An 8,709-nucleotide genomic window follows, 5' to 3' on the forward strand; every position below is an offset into this window, starting at 1 on the left:
ACAAAGCACCAATGGAGATACTCAATTCTTCTAAGTTTTGATTTATTCTACTTAAATACATCTAAGATTCAAAATAATATATTTTTAATATTCAAGTCTAGCAACACTCCAAATGGATCATCCACATGCATGCAATCAAGTAGTATATCTCTTGAGTATAAGTTGGGGTATCCACAAAAGACTGAGGAGGTCAATGTATAGCGTTTGTTTTGTGTGTACCTTGATTGTAATTTAGCAATCCTTTGCCTTCTAGAGTTTTCTAGAGTTTTATTTTTTCACTTTCTTAGGTTATAGTAATACCTAACAATGGATCATTCACAAAAATCCAATTAAGATCCTCTTATGGCAAGAATTATTTTGGACATGACAACATTATTGATTAGGTTTGCTTAGTAGATTTGTAAGGTTTTTTCAGTTGAGCTTTTGCAACAAGTTTTAAAGTGTTCAAGAAGTTGTTTGGAAATGTTTTTTCACTTTGCATACCTCTATTTATAAAATCTTGGAAATGACTCTCCTCTAAGTGCATATTTACCTATTGACTTGGATCATTCGAATGAACAAGCGAGAGTGGTAGATTGTGATCTTTTCCACAAAACTAATTACATGCACTTCCTCAACTTTGGCTATGTTTATTGGTGTTAATGTGTTGTTAAGATGAAAGATGTTTGATATGGTGGAAATTGAAGAAGACCATGGTGCTTCAATCATCAAGAATTTTGTAAGGACTTTTTTTTTAGTACTCACTATGTCATGGGTTGAGACCTAAGTTTTTGCTTATAGATGATAGTTTATGTACATGCTTAACTATGCATTAGTCAACCTTGACAACAAAAGTGATATGGGGGCATCTGGAGGGGTCATTAGGCAAAGATCTTAGAAAATAGGTTCTAAATCCCCAAAATCCGACAAACTTGGAGTTGATTTGTAGAAGTTATGGCCTCCCCATTGAAGATAAAATGTGGGGAGAGGCTCCATTTATAGGATGAGTTGTCACATAAAAATGGAATCTTCTAGAATATTAGGAATCTAATGATATGCTATATATCAATGGATAGATCTCAATGAGTACATTCTAAATCCAAAAGATTTCATAAGTTTTGATTTCATTTGCACTTTTTTTAATCGTGAACCCGTTTTGAACAAGAGGGAGAAAGTCAAAGTCCTTATGGGGCCCATTTGAGAGTCCAAAATTTCCCTAATGAAATTCCTTTGGTTTCTCATCTTGTTGAGATATACCTAATCTTGTGACTTGCATGTTTAATGCCAAAAACAATTTGGATGACAATACTAGACCACCCATTAACATATCAAAAAAGAAACCAAAGGTCATGTGATTGAATGGTCTTATGGGTAAGTGTCCCAAAATCAAAGTGTGAATAACAAAACTCTATCTATTATTGGTGTTTGAATGATACTTATATGTTTACTTATAGTGTGGAAACAAAGAGAAAGGAACTAAGCCTTCAAAGAAAAAGGTTTGAGATATTGGTGATTTGATGTCACTAAAGGGTGTCTCCCTTGAAATGGCCCAAAAAATATTGTTTTAGTAGGCTTTAAAGGATCTCACAAACAAGATTTCATTTAACAATGATGGTGCCATCATTTCAAGGGTCTGCTCATTGTCAACACTTTGGTAGAAACTTTCAATCTCTATTTTTGTATTGTTTTCATTATGGAATGGTTTTTGCAGGGTGAACCAAGAGAAAGTGGAAAAGCTAAAAGAGTTACCAAAGATCTTGCTAGATATAAAGAGGACAACTCTACCCTTGTACAAGCCCTTTTTTGTTATATACTAAACTAATCAAAGCATGTTTGAGTGTTGTGAATCGTTTCTATTTTATTGGAAGTTTGCAAGTCTAAAAAGAAGAGTTTGATTTTTTCTTTCTTATAACAAAGTCACATTATCGACTCATATAATGTAAGTAACATATTTGGTCTTACAAATGAACAGGTTGCATTGCAAATTCAACCTATTTTTTATCAAGGTCCTTACACGAGTGTAACATACCTTTTGCAAAATAGTGCACTTAAGAATACAAAGAAAGAAGTGATAGCTTTGAAACTGATGGGAGATCACAACATAGACCTCATGTATAGGTGACTAGTTGACTTTTTAAAAGAGTTGCAATGGAATACTTTAAAGGAATCATTTGATTTCAAGAAAGAATGGCAATACTCAAAGCCATTGTATGTTTTAGTTTCTTGCGCCACTGAGCAAAACAAGATAAAGCTCAAAGACACTAATATTAAAGATATGCGTCATGATGAAGTTGAACTTGTTTAAAATCAAGTTGAGTGTGGAACTTTGATGATATATGCTGCCTCTACTTTTGATATTATTCGGGGGAGTTTGACATCTATTGTGCAAGCGCATATCCCACTTATAAAGCTAGAATATTTTGAGGGACAAGTTATTATCGATATGATCTCAAGGAATTATTTCTCTTGTTAGACTCTTGAATGCTTGTATGATAGTTGGTTGATCACTATTAACAGTTTTCATACTAAACAGTTAGCCATAAAAGATGTTTGAATTGAATTTATCTCACAATTTGGATACTTTTATGCGCAAGATAGGATTTTTTTTCAATATGTGATAAATTTATAGCTAAAACTTATTAGAGTGTGAATGTTTCTAACATTAAACCTTTTGAAGTGTGAATAACATTACTACAAAAAATTTATATGGGCCATTAATGTCCCTCTTTTGCATAGAAAATAAGGGCAAGGCTCTAACTATAATTTTTCTCCACTAGTTTTCAACCTAGCAATTTATTAGTTAGCTTGTAAAAAAATTCACCTTAAGAATAAAAATTTTTATAATGTCAAAAGTGGAAATAATTTACTGATAATTCTATCAATTAGGAGTCGAAATATTTATCATTATGAGATGTATGAGTGAAAAATATATGCACTAGAAATATATAGTTAAGAATGAAAATTTTTCTAAGGTGCTAATTTTTACGTACTTTGTGGTACAATCTTTAAGAGCTTTGATTAGAAAAAAATCACACCATGAAATTGAGTGCAAGTTATTTTCATAATGTGTTTTGGGATTTTCGTTCCATACGATTGAGAAATATTATGTGTTAACAATTTTTACTCTTATGAATTGAAGAAAGGCAACAATAATTATGAGCTTGATTATTTTTCATGTCGCTACTTTATTTTACAAGATACTTATTCTCACTTTGAGAATAAGAGAATTTGATGGATGGATTAAAAAAATATATATTGAAAAAAAGCAATGAGAAAAATAATTCACACTTCCTTGGTTTTTTACACATTAGGGTGCAAGAGAGGGCCTTTTTCTCAATGTGAGAAAAGGTCTTAAACATGTATGTCAGTCTTCTACCTGTGCCATGCACACTTTCCTCCCTTGCATGGAGTGTGAATTTTGTAAAAGATTTGTTTTGCACTTTTTTAGCATGCTACCACCCAATAGTTTGTCGCTTTCAACACATCTAGGATCACAAAGAGGACAGATTTTTCACATGATATCCATCTACAAAGGCAAATGGACATGCAAATGCATGTGTATGCTACACACCTAGCACATAAGAAATCTAGTGAGGCTCCTTCTAGCACAAGGCCACTCTCATACATCTTGAAGATCTTGATGGTTGGAATTTTTTATGATACACTAAGCTGGGACTCCAATGTTTGCGTTAAACATATTGCACATCATTACTTGCTAGGTCTGATGGACGTAGATTCTCTTGCACCATGCGAGATGTTGAGACAAAAAATCCTTCCATGCACCATGCATGCTACTAGTCTAACTAAAGTACATTTTGAGATAGAGTCTCAAGGCCTCAACTACACCAAGAATAAGCAATTATGATAATATACATGTTGGTGATGGTGTGTAATTCACACATTATCCAAATTTTCAATAGCCTTTTAAGTCTAGTGCAAGGCTATGGTTACCATTGTATTAGTCTCATCCTACCTTGTCTTCCTCATAGTATCTTATGGATCTATAGTCTATAGGATTTCAACACATTATTAATTAACAAAGACATTATCAAGATATTCATGAACATCCACCAACACCAACACATGCCTTGAATTGAAAACATTCACTATATCTGATGTGTGTGTGACATCTTTGACACACCACAAGTAGCCATATTGCACAATGGGGAGAGAGAGAGAGAGAGAGAGAGAGAGAGAGAGAGAGAGAGAGAGAGAGAGAGAGAGAGAGAGAGAGAGAGAGAGAGAGAGAGAGTTGTGACTATTTAGTGTTTTTTGCATCCTACCATGATAGAAACGCGGTATGGGCAAATGATGGAGGAAACACCCCAACCCTAGTGAACATGGAAAGAGAGAGAGATAGATGAACAACCCATTTCAAACATTTGTGAGTCCACGAGAGAGGGAGCTTAGAGATAGAGATCATGAAGCATTATTGCACATGAGACTTTTTATTCTTCCCAAACTATATATATATATATATATATACACACACACACACAAACACACAAGTAAACCCAAACTTTGAGTGAAAAAGCATGATATGGAGACCCTCCATGGTCATGTTCTAGCTTTGAATTGCAGATTGTTGCTGCTTTGTGGATCATTTAGTTGTACTATCTTGGGTGTATCATAGCATGAAATTCTTAATAATGGTTGTTTGTTTCACCAATTTCAATGTTGAAGTCAGCAATGATGATGCTCATTATGTTGTGATTTTCTCTTGTGAGAAACATTGAGGTATTCTATCAAGGAAAGTGCAGCCCAGGTCCCAAGTGACTTGTACAGGATGATGAGATGGTGATGTAGACACTCATGAATGGAAAATAAGCATTGTACTATCTCAATACCAAGTGATGAAAATGTCCTTATGGGATGTAGTTGGAGTGAAGGTTTGTAGTATATGAAAAATCCGAAGCCATTATTGTGGGGGACATGGTTAAAATCTGGCGGCACAAGCAAGTTTGCCTTTGTTTATTGTCTTGTTTTTTGGAAGAATATGATATCTGATTATTTGAACTCTAAGTCTGCTTTGATGTATTGAATGTATTTCTTGAGAGAAACAATGTTTAAAGATTGAATAATGAGATGGGTGTCCTTGAATGTTGATACTGAAGCACACAAGTATTTCCATTTTATAGTTGAGTGTAGTCTCAAGTTCCTTGACTGCAACATTTTCAACCTTGATTTGTTTGCTATGGATTCAATTGCAAATGTGGATATTTCCAATGTCCCTCACATGCAAAAAAGAGGCGTAGACCAACCCATGGCTTGTAATTCCAGTTGGGTCAAAAGCTATTATCTCCATGGTTAGGCCTTGTGACTTGTGAGAATCGTATGCGTATTTGCTGTGTGAATTGGTAGTTGCATCTTTGAAACTATGTTCAATACATGTTTACCAACTTGGAAATTTTTGTTTGTTTGAAAGAGGGGTGTCCAATATGATTGATTGACATTGCCTTGCATAGTCTTGCATTTGTGCCTCGTTGCTTTTGACCTACTATTGCAATGTGGAAAAAATCAAGCCATGCAATATGTGAGCATCATTTTGTGTCTATGCACCTCAAAATTCCATTTGCACCTGTCATAATAATCAATATCTAATTCTCCTAAATGATTTTCTCATATTAAACTGATCATTTAATGTGGGGAAGTGCCAAGGGAGAAAAAGCTAGAATATTGGTTAAGTTAGCAGACCGGCCACAATAGGGATCCAAAGGAGGGAAAATAGGGATCCAAAGGGGGGGCCATCTGCAAAAGAGCCATGTGAAACAATGGGCTAAAAAGACCCTAAGGTTCAGCCCATTAAGACTTCCAAAATGCTAAGGTTCCAAAATTCAAAGGTTGTGTCCAAAGGTCAACCCTAGGGAAAATTGGATGCTTAGTGTGTGCCCAAAAAGTCTTTCTACATCCCTACATGGGAGGGGGCGAGCCCCAAAGCTAGGGGATGAGAGAGAAAGCCACACACACACACACACAGGCTCCCTTTACACAAAGGGAATGAGGGACACATGTCAGCTCCCTAGGCCAGATGCCCACAAGGTGTGCCCTATTCCTATTGGAAGACCCTTGAAGTGGACCAATGAGAATTAGGCTAGAGTAAATCTAGTTTAATTAATTTAAAAACATTTAATAAAAGAAACCAATAAGAATTAAGTGTCCTAGAAGACTATTGGGCAGTCTCCCAAGGGGTCCAATGAGCATTCAGGAGCCCCATGGCTTGCCTGATTCCTATTGGCCAGGAGGCAAAGGGGTCCAATGAGAGTTTAGTTTAATTATTTAATTATCTAAAGCTCTCACAAAAGGGGAAAGGGGGACACATGTCAGAAGGCTATCACTTATGCTGCTTAATCCCTATTGGCTTGACCTGGGGAGGTCCAATGAGGCAAAAGCCAGACTAACTTAGCAGCTAGGGCTCGCCCAAGAGAGAGAGGGGGCTGATTTTTGCTTGGCATTGACACTCACACTCTCACACTTGACCATGTGTGAAGGGAAAAGACTCTATCTCCTCCCAAGCTTTAATGGAGAGCTCATCACCTACTCCAAGCTTGTGAGATAGAAGCCTACATCAACACTCTCTTGGCATGTGGATGCAAATCCAACCAAGAGCCAAGCTTCAATGCATGCTCATCTTCTCTACCAAGCTAATTACTAAGCTAAGCTATGCTAATATGAGTGATTATGTGAGGAGATGTACTTCTTTCTCGTAAGATACTTCTTTTTCCTCTCAATCTACTCTCATACCCTGCTAGCTCTCACCATCTTCGAAGGTGTGTGAGGTCTTGGGTCTGAGAACGGGGATAATTCAAGTTGTGTTTGATTAAGTGTTTTGCTTGGTGTATGAAGCTTCCATCTTCATTGCACTAGCTAGTCTTGAAGGAACACAAAGAATTGTATTGTACAATGTCTCTCTTGATGGGAGAAACCATAATACAAAGCCTTTTGGAGGGGGGACCGGCTCCATGCAAATCCGGTCCTCAACTGTTGTCAATAGTTTAATTGCTCTCTCTTTTGAAAGTATTGTCGATGCTATCTAACTAGGTGTTATGCTTTTTGTTGCTCTCTCCACCCAAGCACTCTTGTAATTCTCATTAAGAATCAACTCTAATGAAATGCCCACTATGTTCATGCTAAATTCCGCTACACAAAAGATTTTAGGCCATTAAATGTTACATTGGTATCAGAGCTCAAGGTTTCTCTTTTCTTGCTCAAGAAGGGAGGTCCTCAAGCTAGCTACAAATGGTTGGTATTATTAATTGCCTGTGAGTAAGTAGAATAGGGATTTTTCAGCCTTGCAGTGCGCCTGCCTTTGTGCAGTTAACGGGGCATCACCGTCGAGAGCTATGGTCTTAATAGTGGAGTCCTACGGGGCTTGCCTACGGCTTAACCACTATTGAGCTATTAGAAGCTTGACAGGAGCCGGTGCTGTTTTGGTGTCGAAAGATCCTCTCTTCTATTCCTTGCAATTAATGGTATTCGAGCCGCGGGTACAGTAGCTTGAGTGCTTTTTCTAAAGGGGTAAAGAGGAGTAGCAACTAGGGCTTGAAGTGCCAAAGTACACCTAAAAAGTTTACACCTAAAAATTGTTAGAATGGCTGACAATATTAAAGAGAGTGAAATTAATGTTGATAACTTTGATTTTGCTCATGAGCAAGCTACTAATGATGCTTCAATGCTTGTTAATTATCTTGTTTCTAGGCTTCAACAAGCCATGGGCAATCCATCTCTCCAAAGTGAAGTGCAACGGCAGCTCCGTGCTCACGGGATTCTCCAAGCTCATCACCATGACGAGAGAACACCTAGGAAGCCTCCTTGTGAGACTACCAAAAGAGGTCTCTCTCCGATTCGGGAAGAAGAAGAGAATCCATATGAAGGGCTCAAGAACTTACTTCTTGATGATGCATATCCTTCCCAAAGGAGAACTCAAGAGCCTCCACCGAAGGAACGAGAAAGAAGCAAGTCTCCCGCCACCTCGGCGGAGATGGCTCCACGAAGACGGCGGGCTAAACGCTCTCCATCACCACCAAAGCGGAGAAGACCATCACACTCTTCTCCACGCCATAATTCAAAGAGGGATGATAAAAAGCAAGAGAAGAAAAAGGCGAGAAAGAGGACACCCTCTTCTCCATCTTCTTCATCCTCTTCCTCTTATGAAAGCTATGGTGAAGACGACAAAGATCAGGATAAGAAAAAGGCGAGAAAGAGGTCACCCTCTTCTCCACCTTCTTCAAATTCTTCATCTTCTGAAGAAAGTGATGGTGCAACTTTTGAACCATCAAGAAGAAGAGGCCATAGGAAATCCTATGCCGCATGGAAGAGGTCGTCCAAGCTGAAGAAATTCAAAGAGGGAGGGAAGAGCATCTCTTTTCTTACCTATGATGGCACCTTCGGTGCTACAGACAAAGTTTTGGCCTTTATCCAGCAATTCGATGCGGCGTTTGGAGATGAGGGCTTCACGGAGTCCTCTAAGCTACGCCATGTAGCTATGCACTTTCAAAAGTCCGCCAGACAATGGTGGTCTAGCCTACGAGCCAACGGTGAAGCTCCACGAACATGGAAGGCTTTAAGAGCTTCCATTATGAAGCAGTTTTTGGCCACCGATGCCAAAGACAAAGTACTCACCGAATGGCAAAGCTTAAAGCTCTCTCCCAATGAATCCATCCACAAATATGTAGACAAGTTTTGGGACTTACAACTCAAAGCCACTGTCTTCAAAAAGTTGGATTTTGGAGA

The sequence above is a fragment of the Adiantum capillus-veneris genome, chromosome 6, assembly GCF_014529385.1.
Source record: "Adiantum capillus-veneris isolate H3 chromosome 6, ASM1452938v2, whole genome shotgun sequence".
In the NCBI taxonomy this organism is placed as follows: Eukaryota; Viridiplantae; Streptophyta; class Polypodiopsida; order Polypodiales; family Pteridaceae; genus Adiantum; species Adiantum capillus-veneris.